The 22482-nt window shown below is 43.6% G+C and overlaps 1 pseudogene; it reads left to right on the top strand.

The window, feature by feature from the left end:
- Nucleotides 1-11341: 11341 nt before the first annotated feature.
- Nucleotides 11342-11957, top strand: LOC117285846 (annotated as a pseudogene).
- Nucleotides 11958-22482: the final 10525 nt, after the last annotated feature.

Here is a 22482-nt window from a genome sequence, read left to right as displayed (position 1 = left end):
TTTATCTGGGGGATAGAGCCATGCCCTGTACTACAGAAAAACAGAAGTGCATTGATCACCTCTCCCCATCCTCTCTGAGCCTCCACTCTTGATGCACAAAGTTACACACATACACACACACACACACACACACACACACACACACACTCACACACACTCACTTGGAAAGCCACATCAGGATCTCCTTTTGGCTTCTTCTCTAACCCTGAGAGATGCTGTCCACATCTCTGGTCCCACTTGCATGCTCTTCCCTTCTTCCCAAGGCCAATCCTTCCCCTCAATAATCCTAAGCAAAAGATGGATGGGATGGGGTGATAGGAAGTGGAGCTAACTGGCACCTCCTTCTAATAACAGGGGTCGGCAATCCCCAGAAGGCTAGAAACTCTGTCACATCTGTAATATTCAACCCTCACTGCATCTACCGATGACAAAATTGAGTCAGAGAAAGATTAAATTATTTTTTTCCCCAGGTTGAATAACCGGAAAACAGCAGCACCAGGATTTGAATCCAGTCTGACATCAAAGACTGGCTTTCCACTTGCCTGGCACCTCTCTTAGCTAAAACCCACTGAGCACTAAGTGATGGGCCATCAACTTGGTGTGAAGATGAGGTCTTTCATGTTCTCCTGGGAGCTAACTAAACCCAGCTGTGGACCAAGGGTGGGAGAAGCCAGGGTGAGATTCCAAAACAGATACCCAAAATAGCGTTTCTGCAGAGATAGTTTATGCATATACACAGGTCTTTTCCTGTGTAAAGAGTAGCATACCACAACATCTCTTGCTTTACCATTTAAATAGAATTTGAGAGTGTTCCTACATCGGCACTTACAAAGTTGCTTCACTGAAGCAATGAGGCAGAGTCAAGAGCTTCTAGGTATTCAACTTATAATTAAGCCTAGCGCATTTTAATAGTATAGTAATGTTAAATTTTTTTCAATCAATATAAAATTATGTGAGCAACAAAAATCCATTTTTTGAAGCTAACTCTAGCCCTAACCAAGTTGATATAAAAAAAATAAATAAATGACCACAAGCCCTGTGATGACAGGTACTACTCTCATCCATATACAAGGAAACAGAGCCAAAGAGAAGTTAGGTGACTTACCTAAAGTCCCATCGGGAATAAGTGGTGGAGGTGTGACTCACCCCCATGCAGGCTGGCTCCAGAATCCTCTTGCTGATCACCACCCAGCTCAGTTGGATGAACAACTCACTGCTAACCTGGAAACTCAACCAATGTACAGATTCTCAGGCCTTCTTGGTTTGCCCAAAATGGGGGTAAGAACATAAATTTGGGACTAGGTCATTATCTCTTACTGTAAGATGAATTTTAAACTGAAAAGTACTCTCTAACTGGCCTTGTACTCTTTTTTGTGGGTCTCAAATCTTTTTTTTATAAAGTACCCTGCAGCACCCAGTAAATTCCACAAAACTTCAATTTTCCCTAAGCAGTAGGATGCATCCAACTGGTAAAAAAAAAAAAAAAAAAAAAAAGCTGTTTTCAGGATCAGTATTCTGCTCCCCTAATAATCCCCTAATAATCACAGGACAAAAAATGACTGACAAGGGAAATAGGTCCAGATCTCCCTTTGGAATCCCATGAGTTAGATCCAGGTTCCCCTGACCACGGTTTGTCAGGTAGACTTCAGATTCACGGCCCCCCAATGGAGGCAGAAAGATTTATTAGCCAGACAGCATGTTCTGGAGTCTGAAGCCTGGCCCTGAGAGGCAGGGTCACAGGTCTTAAGCTTAGGGTAAGGGGCAGAGCTTTGATGAAGAAATGAGAACGTTAGAGAGTTTAAATTTTGGTTTCCCGAGAGAGCTGGTTTTAAACCCAGATTAACACATTTGGTTTCTCACAAGAGAGAAACAAAGCATCATTTAAATATGTGTGTCCACCCATGTTTATAGGAGCACAGTTTGTAATAGCTAAAACTTGGAAACAGCCCAATTGCCCATTGACTGGAGACTGGATAAAGATGTGATTTTTCTATAAAATATACTACTCAGTCATAAAGAATGAGAAACTAGAGACATTTAAGGCTAAGTGGATGCACATTGAGGCCAGACTCTTAAGTGAAATGAATAGGACACACATGTGTAAATACCGAAGAGATTCTCTGGTGTGAGAAACTAAAAGTGTAAATAAGGTTCAAATTGTATAATTGATAATGTGAAATAGGAAGAAAAGGGCTAAAGGAGTAGGGAAAGTGGGAAGGGTAGGGGAAAGGAAATAAGGGAAAAGAAAAAATATGAGAAAAGGAAAAAATGGAAACAAAGTCTTTGCAAATAGGGAAGGGTGGAGGGGGTAATGGGAGGGTGGGGAATGGGGAAAAAATAAGAACCAAGATACATCATGTAAAGGTACAAGATCCCAGTGATGGATGTAACTGTACTGTGTACCTAAAAAGTGCTGATAAACTTAATGAAAAAATAAATAAATAAATATGTGCATCTGATTTATCTTACATGGGAGTGTAGTCTCAAGGTGCATCCACTTAGCTAGAAATGTTTCAAGCTAATTTTTTCTTTAGGGTAGAGCAGTACTCCATTGTACTTAAAAAAATCTTCTTTCTCCATTCATCAGTTGATGGGCATTTGAGCTGTTTCCAAGATTTAGCTATGTATAACAGATATTGGGAAACAGAAAGAAAGTGTGCAAATAAGGAGGGGAATAAGACAGGGGGAGGGGGAAATGAAGAAAGGTACAAGAAAATAAAGAGAATAAAAGGGAAAAAACGGAAGCAAAGCTTTTGTAAATGAGGGGAAGAGGGGTTAAGGGAAGGGGAAGAGAAAGGGAAAAAAAGAAGCAAGTTATATCATGTACAGATACAAACTGCCTATGATGAATGTTTTCATTATGTATATCTAAAATGCACCAATAAAATAAATGCAAAAAATCGATTTTCTTGACAATTTAAAAATAATTTTTAAGAAAACAGATTAAAAGCTGGATCACTAGATGGAGCCCTAAGCTAATACCATGGTTAACTACTCCCAGAAGTGCTAACAGGGACCTGTCAGGAGTCCACTGCCATCACCTGACCTTGCAGAAAACGTGGGGACGTTTGGGGGCTTCAGGATTCATTCCATTGGTAATGGCAGTAACTGTGTGCTGGGGTGCTTGTTTGTTTGTTATAATAGTGAGGATCATGGGAATTAAAATCAGGGCCAAGAGCTGTGTGTGCGTGTGTGTGTGTGTGTGTGTGTGTGTTTAGAGACAAAATCTTGCTATGTGTTTTATGCTGGTCTTGAACTCACTTTGTAGCCCAAGTTAGCCTCAGACACATGGTGGTCCTCCTACCTCAGCCTCCAGGTTACTGGGATTACAGGAGTGTGCCACTACACCTGGTTCTAGAAAAAATTTTTGATGTTTTGCCTCACAAAGATTAACTGTGGTGGGTCAGGTCATCTTTCAGTTAGTAGGGATGAAAGAAAGCTTGGCTGCATGGGTGGTCAGCTAATGTCTGTGTGTTCCAGTGCCTGCATATGCTCGTATATGCCTGGCAGACCCTCCAAACCTTTGCAGAGCTACCCTTCCCCACACACTAAATGGTAAGAAAAGAGCCATATTTGTAACTGATCTTTCCCCCTTGGGCCAGCAGATGGGCCGGGAATGTTAGCTGCATCCATTTTCTGTGAATGAAAGAGAAAGACAGGCTACAGTAGAAAAGAAATGACGCAGAAGACAGAGAAACGGGGATGCTGGGTTGGGACCATGATTACCCTTGCCTTGCACAATCTTCCAGTTTCAGCTTTCACTGTGGCTAAAGCCAGCTTACTTCTCTGCCCTGGATTCCATGGGACTTTCTGCTTTCTTATATTGGCCTCTCCTTTGCTTACACCAGTACCAATATCTCTTCTGTTATTCATAGCTAAGTGTCCTTAAAAAAAAACTTCAACCCCTTTGGAATCAGAAGAAAACTGATAAACAAGTCTCTTTCTTGGGATGCTTAAATTTTTACTCCCAATTCAGTTATGGAGTATCAAGCTCTTTATTATAATAATAATCACTTCTATTGACCTCTGTCAATCTGATGTTTACATGAGGCCCTAATGGGGCACCGCAGACCATGACATTCCTGCCTAACCCTATTACTATGGGCGAGCAGGCATTTTTATATCATGAAATCACATTCCTCAAATTGGGACACAGAAAGGTAGCATGCTGAGTAGACAGGGTCCTAATACTGAGGAGTATGTGGAACATGTTAGAATGTACATTGATCATTAAATTAGAGGACAGTGTGGAGGGGCAATAAGGAAGGTGTGAGGCTCTTAGGGGAAGACAAGCATAGACTATTGAGAAGGCAAGAGGTGTGCTCCGAGGAGAGAAGAAGCTAGGACCAGGCATGAAAGGGGGACCCCAGATGTGGATGGGTAGTAGAAAAGCAGAGGAGGACTTTTCCACCCTGCAGAGTCAACCCCTTTGTGTCCCCAGATTCTCCTTATTGTCCTGAGAAGAGGCAGACCCAGTTCGTTGGAAGGCACAGACCAACCAGCTAAGTGAATCCTTACTTTGTTCCTGAGAAAGATTCCTCAGTGCTGCCAGTCTGACCAGCCTCAGCCACTGCAGATACAAAAGCATTCAGTGCAGGCAAAGCTGATAGTTTGCTGTATGTAAGCAATGAATGGATTCTCAGGTAAGGGTACTTTTTAAAAGTAGTCATTGTTCACATCCATTTCTCCCACTTTTAAACACTTGTTGTTATGCCTTGTGTTAGATGTCCCCGCTCCCCAAAGCCTCGTGCAGTCATAGGTGGGGCTTTTTGAGGTGGCTACATCTGCAGTGTGTGATGCTGGGATCAGGTGTGTGTGTTACTAAATCAGTCCCCTGATTGGTTGGACATAGTTCTGGGTAGGATTAAGGATGCCCCACCTTGGGTATGAGTGCTACCCACCCTAAAGGCGGTAGCCTGAATAAAATATAAGGGACAGAAAGAGGTCTGTCGCTTGTCACTTCTGTCTTCTGCCTTCTGCCATGCCACCCTGCTTTGGAGACAGCCAACTAGGGACTGAAACCTCTACTAGGGATTGAAACCTTTTCCTCCTTTTACCTCACACTCTGAGTGTGAGGTATTTCGTGTCAGTGTCGTGAAAAGTAACTAAGACAATCATTATTTCTACACGGCCCAGACACCCTCACACACACTTTTGTGCATGATTCAGCCATTCCTTGAAAACTAACTTTCAAATGAGCTATTTTATGCTGAACGCGTCCCTCAGATTCCAGTGACCAAGCTCCTTCACATGACATTATAGGCTTGCTGCCACAGTCCCCAAAGATAACCTTCCTGAATATCCTCGCTGGGACCCCAGAGTCTCATTCTGCTCAGCACACTTCCCTCAGCCTGCATCTAAGGTGATCTATGCCTATCTGCCACACTCCTGAGTGCCTGGGCAGGGGCACAAGAGTTTAGGATCAGCCCAGATAGGGTTGATGATTTGCATTGTTTCTCTGTTGTGTTGATATCTCAGTTCTTTGATCCTCCTCTTGAAGATCTGCAAAGAGGTCCCCAAAAGGACACTCAGAGTAACAAGCAAAGTACATTCTTAAGCAACACTAACTTTTATTGAAAATAATACACTCAGGAAAGTTCCAAGCTGGAAGCACCAGAGGTGACAACTGCCCAAAGAGCCACGTTGGTTTCTCTTTTGTTTTCCTAAAGTTTGGGCATCGTTGGGGTGTGTGGCTATCTAGGCTTCTTCCGATCAACACTGAGACTTCACCTGAGGGAGTGAACTTATGTGGAGTGAAAACTGTTTGTGAAGTCCATGGGGTAGGGGGCAAAACCACAATTCAAATACATGTAAAGAAGTCCAATTGGTCAACATGGCATTTGGATCCCTTAGGGGTTCATGGGTCAACCCTTGACCTAATTGTGTACTGGGGTACATGACAAGGGCTTTAGGAGCCCATCTCAGGAAACTGTGAGACCACAAGTTCAGGAAGCTTTGAATACAATCTAAGATTTCCTTTCTGTGAGCAGGTGCCATTTTCTCTGCTCCAATACATGTCTAACTACTACCTACTCTACCCGCTGAAGCAAAGCTCTTCGGGGCTAGCAGCAGTTCCAGGGTTGCATTTAAAGGGTGGCACAGAAGTGAATACAATCCTGCTGCAGAAAACAAGCCATTAACACCCCCTACAGGAAAGGTTGGGCTGAACGCAGCCTCCAGACAGCACAAGCCGATTTGGTTTTGATGGGAACAGGAAGGAATTGTATCAACCTCCAGCTGCAAAGCCCTAACCCTCTGCTCCAACACTTAATAGAATCCAATAAGAGAGGATCCAGAAAGAAGTTTCTTCATGCCGATCACTTCAGCTAAAAGAAAATTCTGAGCCCTGTTCTTCTTTCTTTTTTTCTTTTTTCCTTTTATCTAACTTTATATGCTTAAAGTTTAGTTGGATCTTTATCTCTTGCTCTTTTTTCATCCTCTTTCTCATTTTCTTTTTTTATCTTGCTACTTCTATCTTTCCTTTTCCTGCTTTGTCTCCTTTTAGGTTATTTTACTATTACTATTCTTATTTTTTTTAACTTTTGCACTTTTAGTTTACTTATTATCCCTTTTTTTCTATTGTCACTGGAAGTATAGTTGTTGATTTTAATTTTATTTTCCTAAATTTATGTCTGGTTTGTGTTGTTGTTACTCTGGATTATGTACTTGTTCACTCCTGTCTCAATTGTACTAAGAATCAAACCCTCAAGAGAAGGCTGCTCACCAAGAAGATCCTCACATAAAAGTGGAAGACATATCCAATCCCAACAGTTAAACAAACTGCAATATAAAAACATAAAAATATGAAGGAACAAGGCAACATGACTCCTCCAAATGTTCATAACTCTTCAGAAACTGAACCCAAAGTAATCAAAGTGGACAAAATGCCAGATAATTCAACCTAGCATTGCAGTTGTAAGAACAGACTTAGGAGCTAAGGAAAACAAGCCTCAGTTCTGAGGCCATCACTCTGAGCAAGTTACTTCACTTTTTCTCCATTGCTTCCTCTGTGAAGTGGAAGAGTAATAGTTTGCCTTTTTTGTGCAAGTTGAAAGAAATAAATCATGTTAAACATGTAGCAGAGTCTAATATACATGTAATAAACACGTAGCAGAGTCTAATATAATAAATGTTCAATAAATATGAGCTCTCACTATTGTAGCAGCTGCAATTCTTATTACTGTTTGCAGTCTTGTAGGCAGAAACTCATAGCCCCATATGAGAGACCTAAGCGGTAAGGAGGAGTGCTAACTTACACTGAGAAACAGTCCAAAAATGGAACAGGTCCACGGATTTCCTGGACTCTGGATCAAAACATTTTACCCAGTGCTGTCTGTGGGAGCATCATTCTCTGGTGAGCCTGTGAAGGAAACTGTTCAGAGATGCAGAGAGTTCCTAGGCTTTTCCAGATCTCTCTTGGCTTTCCTGAGAATCTCCTCAACATGAAAAACCCCAGCCTCAGTCACCTGAATCTTGTACCTGCCCATCTGATGAGCCCCTAACTTCTCTGTCTCGTTCTGAAGCTGAGTTTCCCTCACTCCTGAGTTCACCAACTTCACCAAAAACGATGGTCCCTGCTCTGCCCACCTCAACAAAGCTGAAATTCTGCAATTGTGAATGCCTGAACAAAAGAAGAAAGCTCTCTGAAGCATGGCTGGACACACATGTACACAGCAGGACAGGTGAGACTTGCACTGGGCTGAGAACCCTGGAGAGGGCCATGGTTCCACCAATGAATCTGCACAGGTAAGCGTGTATCTTCAATGGGACCTACGTGTGACACTGGGGAGAAGGACAGAGAAGCAAGAATGCATTTGAAATGCTCTTTCAGGGATCTTCTTCCTGTGCTGAGACTGTTCCCCTTACCATGTGACAGATGGGGAAAATGAGAATGCTGTGGGTCCTGCAGTGAGTCTTACCTAACACAGGCCATGTGTGACATGGTCTCTGCACAGGCACTGCTCAGCTCATAACCCTGGTGGGCACTGATGACCCCTGGGGTCAAGCTGGTCCAGAAGTTCCAAAAAGGGATCTGGGTTCATTCCTAAGCCCCAGACTGATTTCTCTTATTTTGGTCTCTTATTTTGGTCTTTGCTATCTAAGTCATCCAGACTATAAATCTCAGCATCTCCATACCCAGCTCCTTTTCCTTTCCTACACTACCATCAAAGTGGCCACTTCTTCCTAGTGAAATGAGCCTAAAGAAAGCAGCTCACAAGCATTTAAAGATACAGCCAGGGATAGGATCTAGAATTATCCAGGCGCACAGAAGTCACTTCCTCCTCCACCTTGCTGTTGCTTTCTGAAAGTACCACCACACCCTTCCACTTCCCCTATCTTACACGCCTACTCTAAGCACCCTACCCACAGTAATGGTGGTTACTGTGTTGCCCTGAGATTTCAATTGACTTCATCCACTATGTTGGATGACTGGAGCCAGTGGTTCCACTACGTCTTGTTTTCCTTACCTGAGCAGTCATGATACTCAGTTTTCATTCCTTTTGCAGCTTCCTATGCTATGACATGGAATTTGCACCTCTACAACCTCCACAGAAAAGATCCAGATTTACAAAATTCTTTCTTAACACTCTCTGAAAGCACGGAGATGCTCACATCTCTCTCCTCACAGAAGTCCCTATTAGGCCTCCACCAGCATCTTCTCTCTTGACCTTCCTTCTGCATCACCTACCTTTATAGCTCTTTCCTTTTGTAGCACACAGAGCAATTACCCTCTGATTCCCAACTTTCATGGCCTGAATTCCAGCACCTAGCAAAACTGTCTGGCAGCAGAGCCTTCCTTAGGTAGCTATGTGTAATTATTCATCATTACTTGAAATAGGGAACTCAGTCTTCCTAAGTGGTTTATGAAAATCTTTCTTCCTAATACACACTGTACTCCCATGAAGAAGTTTTAGACAGGCTACCGAGAACTTTATCTATACACATAGCTTTAAAAGTAAGACTATTAACACCCATATTACAGGATTCAAGAAAGAATGCAGAAATTTTAATTACACTTGATTTAAAAAGGATTTAAATATGTGCCTGGCCACACAGATTCAAGAAAATTAGGAGACTTGGGAGAACGTCACCCACAAAGAAGTAAGCGTTATCTTGACACCTTAGGCAGATATAACCTGAGCATGCAGACCACGGTTGTGGCCCTGGGCAGCAATGCTAATGTTTACATTATAAAACTTGTTCCCATGATAAACAATAAAAACAGACCTATCAATTATGGTTTCAGAGGTAAGGGGCCCTCTGAAGCCAAAGTCGCACAAGGTAAGACTCAATTGAACACTCCATACTCTAACACAATTTTCTTAAGCCTCCTTACAATGGTAAGACAGGTAGGAACCTTGAACTCTGTATGAACCCTCCAGCTATCCTGGGGCAAACTGGGCTTCAACATCCCCAATGAGTTATCTGCACTACCTCTAAAATTCACCTGAGAAGACAAGTGACAGTCAAAATATTGGGGGGGGGCGGGGATTTATCTCTGGTTCTGCTGCCTGCCCCGCAAGCGCAAGGTCCTGAGTTCCATCCCCAGTACCAAAAAAAAAAAAAAAACAACAACAACAACAGCAAAAACAAAACCTGCCCAAAATATTAGGGAGGGAAGGATAAGGAGGTGATATCATGTCCTCAAGGTACAGGTGAGAAAACCAGGACTTAGTGGACAGCCCAAGTCATGGGTTTAATGAGGGCAGAGAGTTGTGCCTACTTGTTCAGTCTTTGTTCTTAGTCCCTGGCATTGAGTAAGTCCTTGATAAGTATTTGAATAATTAAGGAAAGTTATAGGGAGTATGACTTGGTCAAATCAAGACTTGAACCAGAGTTTTCTACTCCAAATCCCATGTTCCACCAACTTCACAGGACCACCCATACCACTGCCCACAGCCAGTGCACTGTGTGGCTTGCAGTAGATACTTTGATCTATTTAATTATTGAATGAATGAGTAGATGGACAACTATTCTTTATAGTTTAGTTCCATCTATACTTCCCTTTAATAGATACCTCAGAACGGTACAAGAAACACAGAGAGGAACACCCAGTTTTGGAAAAAGAAGAATTTGAGCCAAAAATTTACACAGCTGATACTTTTACAAAAATATCATCTTGTTGAGGCCCAGTGGCACAAGACTGTAATTCCAGCTACTCAAAAAGCCTAGCAAATAGGATCACAAGTTCAAGGCCAACCTGGACAGCTTTAGACCCTATTTAAAAATTTAAAAAATTGAAAAATTGGGCACAAGATCAATAGATGGTCAGTTCTATCCCCAACATGGCCCAAAACACCCAAAACAAACAAACAAAAAACATGACTTCAAAGGCCAAGAACCCCTTTTCAAGGAAAGCTGGTTTCACGATGCTGTGAAAAAGCAAGGGCATCTGATTGAGATCCAAGACTTAGCCCAGGCCCAGGGACCCAGGCAGAACCTCACACAGTCCTACTGTACGGAGCTGCTGCATTGGGAAATCAACACTGGCCAGGCATGTGAGAGGGGCCTGGGAGGAAGGCCGGCTGTACAGGGACTGCTTCCGGTATGTCTTCTACTTCAGCTGGGGAGAGCTGGCCAGGTGTAAGGTGATGAGTCTGGCTGGGCTCATGGCAAAAGGCTGGAGTGACTCTGCAGCTCCCATGGAGCAGATCCTGTCTCCGCCGGAGCAGCTGCTCTTCATCTTGGGTGGTGTGGATGAGCTAAAATGGGTCTTAGAGGATCCAAATTCTGAACTCTGTCTGCATGGGAGCCAGCCACTGGCTGCTCCTTGCTAAGGAAAACCATACTTTCCCAGGGCTTCCTCTCTGCTCGCAATTTGGACCACAGTGATACAGAAGCTCATTCCTTGTTTGGCACAGCCACTTGGGTGGAAGTCCTTGGCTTTTCAGAGTCTAGAAGGAAAGAATATTTCTACAACTATTTCACAGGGGAAGGCCAATCAATTAGAGCCTTTAGGTTGGTAAACTCAAACCCAGCACTCTCGACCCTGTGTCTCGTGCCCTGGGTGTGCTGGCTGGTCTGCACTTGCCTGAAGCAGCAGATGGAGCAGGGGAAAGGCCTGAAGCAGCAGATGGAGCAGGGGAAAGAGCACCCGCTGACCTCTCAGACCACTACAGCCCTCTGCCTGCACTACCTTTCCCAGGCTTTCCCTAATCAGCCATTAAAGTCAGAGCTTAGGGGCCTTTGCTTTCTGTCTCCTGAGGGCGTCAGTCAAAAAGAGACCCTGTTCAGGCCATGTGACCTCAGACAACACCAGGTACATGAAGGCATCATAGTCACTTCCTTGAAAACAGTTATTATTCTTTTCCATCTGGCAGCAGCCACCAGGTAAGCCAAGATGGGCGCATACAAATATATCCAGGAGCTGTGGAGGAAGAAGCAGTCCGATGTGATGTGCTTTCTTCTGAGGGTCCCCTGCTGGCAGTACCGCCAGCTCTCTGTGCTGCACAGGGCTCCCCGCCCCACCCAACTGGATAAAACGCGGAGACTGGGATACAAGGCCAAGCAAGGTTATGTCAAATACAGGATTCGAGTGCACCGTGGCGGCCACAAACGCCCAGTTCGTAAAGGTGCGCCTTACACCAAGCCTGTCCATCATGGTGTTAACCAGCTAAAGTTTGCACGAAGCCTTCAGTCTGTTGCTGAGGAGTGAGATGGAAGCCACTGTGGGGCTGTGAGAGTTCTGAATTCTTATTGGGTTGGTGAAGATTTCACATACAAATTCTTTGAGGTTATCCTCATTGATCCATTCCACAAGGCCATTAGAACAAATCCTGACACCCAGTGGATCACAAAACCAGTCCATAAGCACAGGGAGATGCGTGGGCTGACACCTGCAGGCCGAAAGAGTCATGGCCTTGAAAAGGGCCACAAGTTCCACCACACTATCCGTGGTTCTTCGCTGTGCAGCTTGGAGAAGGTGCAATACTCTCCAACTCCACCATTACAGCTAATATAAGTAATGTTTGTAAAATTCATAAACTCATAAACAATTTAGGACAATCCCAGCTGCTTAAAGGTTTTATTGGTTAAGTAGTCAGCTGATTATTTCATGAATGATTTGTCAAATGAAAGTTAAAGTGCAATAATGTTTGAAGACTATACGTGATGGTGTATGTTTGTTTCTAAGGAGCTTTTTTTGTCTTTGCTTTATCTTATTAGGGAGTATATGTCAGTGTTTAAAACATGCTGTGTGGCATAATAGGTGTAAAATTATTTAAAAGAGAAGTGCTAAAACTAGCCCTGTAGATCTGTTTGGTGCATGTAATGAAGCCTACAGCTTTATTGGGGTAATGCAATGCTTTGCTAGCTTGAAGTGGCTGGGTTTTGGTGTTTGGCAAATACAAACTTAAAATCATATAATCCTGTATTAAAACATGTAGAAAAGATGGGAGCTCAACTAGAGCTTTCCCCCCCAAATTTAATCCAGAGTTCCCACTTGTACAATTGATGCTCCTAAAAATTTTTTTTGAAAGTGTCACATTCTCTAAAGAATAAAGCTGTTGCAAGAGGTTTCTGTTGGAAATGAAATGAATTTAGCTTGGCTTAAGCAAAATTGCTGGTCTTCACAGTACCAAGTAAGTTCACATAAAAAGTGTCCAAACTTCCTGGTTCATTTATTTGGCTCCATGTAATGCTGAATGTTATGCACAATAGTCAGCAGTAATGTTTGCACTGGTATGTTTTGAAGCTGATGGGTATTGAACAAGTACTGAATAAATTTGCCTTTTGTTTTGTGAACTAGTGGCAATGTAACGGTGGGAAGCTGGTATTCCAATAGGCCATTCAGTAACTACCTTAGAATACTTTGAATCCTATAGCCACATAAGGGAAAAAAGTATTGGCCATTTAAAGATATGTTTTATGTAGCCCAGCAAGCTAACTTGGGTCAACTCCATTATCTGCTCCCAGAAGAGCATTAAGTCAGTCGGTATCACTGCAAGTTTGTGGTTTTTAATCTGTTGTCTTTTCCTCATCCCTGGTCAGATTACTGTACTTTCAACGAAAAGTTTGCTATTCCACAAAGACCATGTTTCAATTCCGTTGTGTCTTCTAGTAGACATGTACTTTTCCCAGGTGAAATTTGAGTGGGGAAGAAATACAGAAGATACTGCGTTTTAATTTTTTCAAATTCTAGGTTGGCTGATTTAAGAATAGGAGGTCATCTAACTTCAAAGTATAATTGATGCTTTCCCTGTACCAATTTTTCTTTCTATAGGGACCTCAGAAGGGTCATTTGATTTCCAGAAAATACTTGTTAACAGACAAAACCGTGAGACCTGAGCTTTCAATGAAATGAACAAAGGGCCCACACATTTTGATTTTGTGTAAAGGTTGTTTAAAGGAATGAATGTCTACCAAACTAAATAAATAAATAAATGAAAACACTTATGATTCAAAAGCACCCCAGCCCTTTGAAATACAGCTTCACTCACCTGTGCTTACAGGAGTTCTCTGCAGCAGTGTCCTTTGCCTTGTAGAATGAAAGCGAAAGACATGAACGTCCTGACAGCCTCAAATGTGTGGAAGAGTTGTTAAAAGTGTGTGGAAGGCATGATCTGTTTCAGGCACCAGCCCTGAAAGTCCTGTTTGGTCTTTTAAATAATCAGGGGGATAGGGAAATGGAGAATGTCTTCTCCTGCAGGCTGCCTCCCATGTGTAAGTGGCAACTGCTGCAGTGGGCCCAGGCAAAAGCCCCAACCCAGCCATCATACTCTCTAGACTTCATCCACTGTTTGTATGAGACTCAGGATGAGGAGCTCCTGAAAGAGGCAATGGCCTATTTCCAAGGAACATGAATGCGCATCCAGACTAACACAGAACTCCTGGTGTTCGTTTTCTGTGTTAAATTCAGTTGCATGATGGCAGACATCAAGGACAAGCATTTCAGTCCCAGGAGGTAGTTACGTGAGTATCCTGAGAAGCCCCGCTTTCTCTCCTCTCTCAGGCCCACAAGCCCCACATCCTGAGCCCAGAGGCGCTCTCAGGTAGTCTGTCCAAGGGTTAATGGGTGGAGGTCACTGGTGACTGCTAACTGCCCGATCTGGCTGCCCTTCTCCATCCCATTCTCCATCCACCTGTGATCCTCTGTAGGCCTCACCATGTGCCAGAGCCCTGCTTGGTCCTATGCCTCCACTCCCGCCTCTGTGACGACTGCCTGTGTTCTCAGCTGGCCACACAGTCACCTTCACAGCGGCTCCACCCTCTCTATGAATCAAGGAGCCACCTGCCTCTGCTCCGCTCTCCTCATGTACTTTTCCCTGAGAAATGGCTCAAGTAGCTGCTTTAGCCCCACTCACTGATAATGGCATTGGCCCTGAGATCATCCACCATCACTTCACAATGTACTTCGGAGCGGGTCCCTGATCTTTCCCTACGAAACTAATATCCTTGCTTGTGTGAAAGAGCAGCTTTTAAAACCACCCTCCCGTCTCAGCCACATTGTAAATGTCCCCTTCCAGGCTCCTTACCTATGTTGCAGTTTTCACTGTTCACTGTGTGTCTATTTCCCCCTTTATATGATTTTTTCCCAAAAAATATTCATTAGTACTGATTTTGGACTGGAGATGTGGTTCAGTAGTAGAGTCCTCTCTTGACCTTGAGTTTAGGCCACAGCACAGGAAAAAAGAAAGTACTGACTTTATATCAGAACCTACAAATCACAAATAAAAACAAACAACCCCCCCACAACTCCTGATGTTAAGAAATCAAAGACTACAACAGAAGAGACAGATATCCATCCAATTATGGCAATAGAGAATTGTGCCTGTGGTAACAGAAATACAGACACACTACCACAGTAGCCCAATGAAGGGAATGATCACAAAAGTAGATTGAAAAAGGGGCACTTCTCAGAAGAAGAAATATTTTGTTTCTTTAGGTCTTCTAATATTTAGATTTTTAGAGTTTTTTGATATAATAAAACCAATGTTCACTGTTTTAAAAATTAAGAAAATATAAGATCATACATCCTGACCAAGTCAGATTTATTCCAGGGATACAAGGATGGTTCAACATACGTAAATCAATAAATGTAATGCACTATATTAACAAAGTCAAGGACAAAAACCACATGATCCTCTCGATAGATGCAAAAAACATTTGACAATACTATATTAACAAAGTCAAGGACAAAAACCACATGATCCTCTCGATAGATGCAGAAAAAGCATTTGACAAAATTCAACACCCATTCATAATAAAAACCCTGCAAAAAATTGGAATAGATGGTCTTTATTTCAACTTAATAAAGGCTATCTATGAAAAACCAACAGCCAACATCATATTAAATGGCCAAAAACTGAAAACCTTCACATTAAAATCAGGAACAAGACAAGGATGCCCACTATCACCACTCCTCTTCGATATAGTTCTGGAAACAATATAGATAACCAATAAGATGAAAATGAGGATCAACCAAAATTCCAATATTCAAAAATAACCACTACTTAGGCATATACTTCTACTTTTTCTATCTACTTTCCTATATGAAAAAATGAACTATGTTGTACAATTTATCTAATGGCCAGCTTTATTTTCCTAATATATCAAAGCTCCTATTATTAAAAAAGCTCATTGAGGGTCAGGGATTTCTCTCAGTGGTAGCGTCACTGGCCTTGAAAGCTCAAGGTCCTGAGTTCGATCCCTAGTACCAAAAAAAAAGAAAAAAGCTGATTCAACCAGGAGTGGTGGCACACACCAATAATCCTGGAGTTGAGGAAGGAAGGATGAGGCAGGAGGATTCCAAGTTGGAGCCCAGCCTGGGCAATTTAGCAGTTTAGCAAAACCTCTCAAAATAAAAATGGCCTGGGGCTGTATCTCAGTGTGAAAGCCCTAGGTTTAATCCTCAGTACTACAAAACACAGAATGAAGAAAAGTATGGTTCAACACCAATTTCAATGACCACATGATATTCTCTAGGGAGAGAACTATGGCTGATTTGACCATTTCCTTTTTCCTCACCATTTTAGATTGTTTCTTGTTGTTCATGGCTGTACACATGATATTGGCCTTGAAGGACCTGCAATCAGCATTGCAAGTGGCAGGGGCTTGACGTGGGTCCTTCTGAAGAGTCTTGAGCAGGAATGGAGGCAGAAGCCTGACTGCGGCAGAAAGGAAGAAGGGGCAGAGCAGGAGCATTTGGGATGTGCTGTGGCAAATGGAGCCCGGAGACAATGTCGTGGGAAAGTTAAAGGTTTCTGCTGAAAGTGGGCAGGGCGATGTAGAAGCACCTAGTCAGCCAGGGAAGGTGAGAAGCATGGTAAGGAGACTTCTGTGCACACGCAAAAAAGTCCAGAAAGAAATGCTGAAGACCGACCAAGGCTTTGAGAAAGGAAAGGAGGAGGCCAACCAGATTCATTCAGGCAATAAGGGTGGAAGGGCAAGCAACTTCTAGGTATCTAACCTGTATTTAAGCTGCATGTGTTTTTAATCATAAATGCTTAATTTCTTATTTCAGCCATTACAAACATGCACATGCATCAAATAAAATAATTCTTTGAGGCCAGGCATGGTGATGTGTGCCTCTAATCCTGGCTATGAGGAAGATGAGGTAAGAAGATGCAAATGTGAGGTCACCCTAGGCTACTTCAAGAGACCTTCTCTCAAAAAAATTTAAAAAGGCTGAGCATCTAGCCCAGTGGTAGAGCATTTTCATAGCTTGCATGAGGCCCTGAGTTCAATCTGCCGTACCATAAATAAAAGGAAAGAAAAGAAAATACAGAAAAAGCCATGCTTTGAACATTTAATTACTATATTTGATTTCTTTTAAATTTATTAGTTTTCTGAAATTTGAATGATACATTTTTAGCTCTGTGTTTCAGTCAACACTGTCCACCATCAGTCTTTTTTTGAGGCATTTGTACCACTTATACCATCAAATGTGTTAAACCTTAAAGCTGTATTAGGATTTTGGAAGACCCTAACATACCATATAATCCTCCCAAAGTCTCTGTGGCCACAGGTACTATTGCTGTCTTGTCTGTGCAGCTGAGGACACTGGGTGAGGCACAGGCAAGGGCTCCTTCCACAGAGGCAGCTGGCTCCAGAGCCTTTGTTACTCACCTCTACATGGTCATGCAGACCTGGAATATAATGAGATATCATAGGTAAAAGTGTTAGTGGGCTGTTGGAGTAGAGATATCTGGCAAGAAACCGGAAATATCACCAAGAAATTTGGAATAGAGGTTAAGCAGCTGGAGCCTGGAAGCAGATGAAGTCACTAAACCAAGTGTCCAAACATGAGGAAATTACATAGGTGAAATCATGCAGGGGTGAGTCTATTCTAGCACTTTCAAACAAAGCCCATCATCCTTCTTATTCGGAATGCAGATATTCTCTTCAAAAATATTCCCCTTTGCTGTCTTTCTATACTTGGAAGGGAAAAGGGGTCCATGTTAATTCACATGGACAGCACCATGTACAGTCATAGCCAACATCCCATCCACAAAATCACCCTCAAGCCACCTCTCCTGAGTTCCACTCACACTTCCCACATCCTTTCCCTTTCTGGCTTCTCTTACTGGAATTCTGTGCCAAAGGGAGACAGGTATATCTACAATGATAGGAGGAAGACTGTCAAATGTCCTAATTCCTCCTCTATGCCAGGCCCAGTGCAAAGCACTTCAGATTTTAAACAAACAAACAAAAACTATCTTCCCCTGCCCTCAATAAATTCCCAACTGAGGCAGAAACAGACACAGAAAATGAATATATCCCCATGACCCATCAAGGGCCATACAACGAAGAGCCATACGGAGGAAGGTTGTCTGACCCAGGTGAGGGGCAGAGGAGCAGGCGGGAAGGTGAATCAGTCCTGGGGTAGAAGTGCCATGCCAGCCTCTCATTCAGGGGGACAAAGCCCCACTCCATGCTGCAGGACTGTGCACCCCAGACTATGAATGTGAAGATCACGTCTCTCTCCTCAAGTCCAGGTGGGCCCCACTCACAAATGCCAATTGGAAGGTTTTCTTCTCCATTCCTGGGGACAACAGAAGCCTGAAGAAGCTGGATCTAACTGGAAATCCAGAGTCTCTACGCTGTTCTGTGTCTTTGTGAGACCTTGGCTCACCCTGGCTGCCACCTAGAGACTTTGCAGTAAGTTTGCCTGGGTTTTCCTCTGGAGCAGATCTGGGACGGAGGATTGAAGGCAGAAGCTGGGTCTATGATGAGGGATTGGTTTTTGCATTCATTGCATATTCATCCATCCCCTTTCTGACCCTGAACTGTGATCGATGTCAGGGCTGCTATGGGAAGCAAGCACAGGCAAGAGTTTTTGCGAGACTGACACTGCAAAAGCCCACGCCAAAATTCCAGTGAAAATTTCTATGGGGAAGTGGTTTTAAGGGAATCTAAAGGATACAGAAGATTTGACCGAGTGAAGTGGGGGAGAATGTTCAAGCAGAGGGGATGGCATCCCTGCCCCCACTCCTTATAACTACTGTCTGGTTTCTATGCTTTCTTTAAGTGTATTTCCCTTTTTAGAATTTCACATACATGTGAGATCATGCAGTATTCTTCTACTACTGGTTTATTTCACTTCTGAGTTTCTTTTAAAATACTCAGACTAAGCTGGAATCAAGAATTCTTTGCTATATGTGTGTGTGTGTGTGTGTGTGTGCGTGTGCGCGTGCGTGCATGTATATATGCACACACACACACACACACACGCACACACATACATATACAGTTAAGCATATTGCATAGGTAAAGGAGGACTTGCAGGAAGGGAGGGTGGAAATTTCAAAGGTCCAGAAAGTGAAAAGTCAGTGGAGGGGCAGCAAGACATGGAATCAAGACACCTGAGGAAAAGCCTTCTATTCCTCAGGGACAGAGAAATAGAAAGATAGTGGGAGCAGAAAATGACAGCTAAGAACAAGATATTGAGGGACAACAAGTGCTTTAGGTCCCATAGCAGTAGAACCCTTGAAGTAACAGCCGGTAGGCACTGTCTTAAGTACACGGCACACATTGCCTCCTCTGATCTTTGCAAGTGCCCTCCACAATAGTTTTTTGTTATAGATGAATACGTGATAGTTAGAGGTAAGGAAACTCACCTGTTAGCTTCAAGAAGTAACTCACAGAGGCAAGATCTGTACCCGTGCATGCCTGGCTCCAGAGCCCTTATCTACCCTCTTCCACCATCTCCAGTCACATATCCTGAGCCTCTTCCCTGAAGTCTCAGGCCAGTAGTCCTTAGCAGAGATAGAGGAAGTTAGGATTTGAGGAAAGGGAATCCATACAGCACATCTTGTAATGGTGAGTCCTTTGGGATGAATAAAGCCACAAAAGAGACCCAATTATTTGTTCTGAGGTGAGTTCTGGAGGCAAGAAAGTGCCCAGTGGAAATGGACATGGGTGTGTCAGCAGTCAGACAATGAGATGAGACTGGTGGGCAGAAACAATCATTTGGGGAGAGTAAGACCTGGCAGGGAGTGTGCATCTGGGAAATAGCTATCTATCAGCTGCGAGAGGTGGGAGGTAACAAGCACAGAGTCATATGTATAGTGAGCCATGTGTTTCTCTTCCATGAGTAGACAGAGCCATGTGTATGTCTGCCAGCTGGATCTGTGATTTCTTGGGCCACACTCTGAAACTCAGGGTTGGGAACTGAGAAGAAAGTCACGGATTTCCTGGGAAGATACGTCCAAGGCCAAGGACACTCTAAATGCCAAGTGCTGGGACATATCTTTGATAATAGTTGAGCATGGATTCCCGGCTGGTTAAGGAAGTCCAAAAGGACACCGGGAAATAAAACCAGGATAAAGGAGGTCTTGCGAGAACAAAAAGAGACAGGAACTTTGAATTGCGTGTGTGTGGTGAGGGGGTGTCTTTGACATCCAAGCCAGAGAATCATAGCCAGTCCCCACCTTCAGCCTCCTGCTTTCTCCAAAACATCTCCCTCCTGCAGTATTATCCTGAGCCCCCTTCCACAGGTGCCTGCCAGGCCTCCATCTGCAGACACAGACACAAACTCAACACCTTCTTCTGGTCAGACCCAGAGGCCCCTGAAAAACACAGCACGTTCTAAACCAGACTTCCCTCTCAGGAATAACTGAATTCTTATTAAAAGACAGTAAAATGAAATTTCTCCTCAGTCGATGTGCTAAGGTACAGAGCTTTTTTTGTTTCTTTAACCTATGATGGTTTCTCTCTCAAACCATGATGATGATATTTATTTTCTATGTAGTGTTACACTTCTCAGGCACCAGAATAGTAGTTATCAGGGTGTATACAGACCCCTACAGCTGTCTAGGGCCACTGCCCCCAACTCAGCTTGTGCACTCAGCCCCAAAATTCCAGGTTTCCCCTTCCAAATGTAACTAGGCCTGTTGTGCTCTGTGCCTCAGAGTAGGTGGTAAAGTTAAGCCAGACAGCCCCCATATGGCCGTGCACCTGCCATCCCCATCTGTAGCAGGTGGGAGGTCACCCCAGGCTTTGCCAGAATGCAGTTTGTATCCAGATCAGCACTAGGTGGGAGAATTCCCCTCTCTAGATCACCACATGAGCCGTGGCGATAGATGTTCCATCTTGATCCTCCTCACATGTGATTTAGACCCTGACTAGGTACAGAGGGCTAAAATGGTCACTGGGCTGAGGAAGAGTCTGGGTGGAAGCCCATGGCACCAGACAACAGGGAAATAGGTGGCAGAAGATGAAGGGAAGTGGATAGAGATGGGATCGTACACAGCCCAGGTTCTGCTTCCAAAACAAAATTCAAAGATAAAGTTATTTTTAGATGCATAATGATGGCCACTAAGCATCAAACTGCAATTACAGGCCTTAAGAAGCCGGCCCCAAGTGACAACTACACTGGTCATAGGCTTAGGAATCTCACTGTGCCTCCTCTCAGACTTATTCTCTCAGTAAGCGGCAGCAGCTTCAACTCCATATCTATCCACTCTACAAGCTTCCCCGGCTCCCACATGTAAAAAAGCTCTGAGTGTCACCAGGTGTTCTGGAACATCTCCCCCAGCCATGGCTCTGACCCAGGTTTGTTCTCCCGCCAGAACCATCCACTTCCTGCCCCACCCCACCAGGAGCATCCACTCACTCTGGGGGGTCTTCCAAAGTAATGCAAACACAGCTCCTCACAAGCTCATCACTGCCACCTAAACAGGATCCTAACATCTATCTTACAATGACAAAAACAGGAAAAACTCCTTCCTCATGGAATTTACATTCCAAAGAGGAGAGAGGACCAAAAAAAAAAAATCCTCCCAAATAAGTAAAATATATCATTTGTGATCTGAGCTGTAGAAAATGTAAAGCAGAAAGAAGCAGCAGGGAGCCTAGGGCTGGGTGTACAATACTGAATAGAAAGGATGATGAGGCAAGATTTCACCAGGTGACTTACCTTTCAGCAAAGACCAGAAGCAGTGTGAGGGAACAAACCATGAGACATCAGGAAAGATTGTTCCGAGCAGAAGCAGTAGCAGGTGTGCAGGCCCTGAAATAGTTAACAAACAGGGAAGAGACCAGTGCTTATGGAGCTATAAGTGAAAAGAGATGAGGTCAGAAATGACAAGGAATCAGGTCACTAAGGCCTATGGACAAAGAGGAAGACACTAAACTTTTCTCTGAGTAATGCAGGAAAACATTGGAGGATTTTGATCAAAAACTTACTATTTCTACGCCTATACCCACAGTAGTATGTGCATTTCTGGGACCCTGGAGATGGGGCGGGGGATCTTACCAACCTCCACATGACTCGCACAGGTGTAGCCCACACCAGGTGCTCACTAGCTCCTGTGGGTGTTTTTTTGAACCCAAAAGTGATACACTTTAGGTCATGAATGTGTGTTTGCTGCAGGTTGGCCTACTGTGGCCTTACAGCTAAGTCCTGCAAGGACCTTGCCACCAGGATCAACACCAACTACAGCCTGATCAACCTGGACCTGAACTTCAACATGCTAATAGATGCTGGGGCCCAGTGCCTTTGCAAGAAATTGGAAAGTTCACGCTCCAAGCTCCAATGACTGAAGCAATTGATCCTCTTTTGTTGACCCTGCCTTGCAGTGATCATGGGGAGACAGAGGAAGTGGATAAACAGAGGAAGTGGCAGAATGAGGAATGGGTTAGAGAGAGAAGGTGGTTCCACTTTGGGGCTGAGGAAGAATTTATAGAAACCCTGTGCACTGTGGAGACTTAGGCAGAAGCTCACTTCATATTTAGACTGGGGGAGATGGTTTCAGGGCTCACATGCAAGCAGAAAAGTCAACTTACAAGGTGCAAGGTCTAAAGTTCATGTGGAGTAACCTCTTTTATTGCCCCATTACATACATAGCAGACTCCCACAGTGGCTAAGTCCAGATTCTAGTGATAGAGAAATAGATTCTGGCTTTTGATGGGTGAATCCAATTAAGAGGCATGGGTGTCAGACTGGAATGAGGGAACAATGTCTGTGGCTCTTGTCACAATATACCACACAGGAGGACTGTAAAAATACCAACTTCATAAGGTGATTGTGATGACTAAATT

The sequence above is a fragment of the Fukomys damarensis genome, unplaced genomic scaffold, assembly GCF_012274545.1.
Source record: "Fukomys damarensis isolate Sample0158 unplaced genomic scaffold, DMR_v1.0_HiC HiC_scaffold_13, whole genome shotgun sequence".
In the NCBI taxonomy this organism is placed as follows: Eukaryota; Metazoa; Chordata; class Mammalia; order Rodentia; family Bathyergidae; genus Fukomys; species Fukomys damarensis.
The sequence above is the reverse complement of the archived record's forward strand: the minus strand, read 5'-3'. Positions and strand labels throughout refer to the sequence as shown.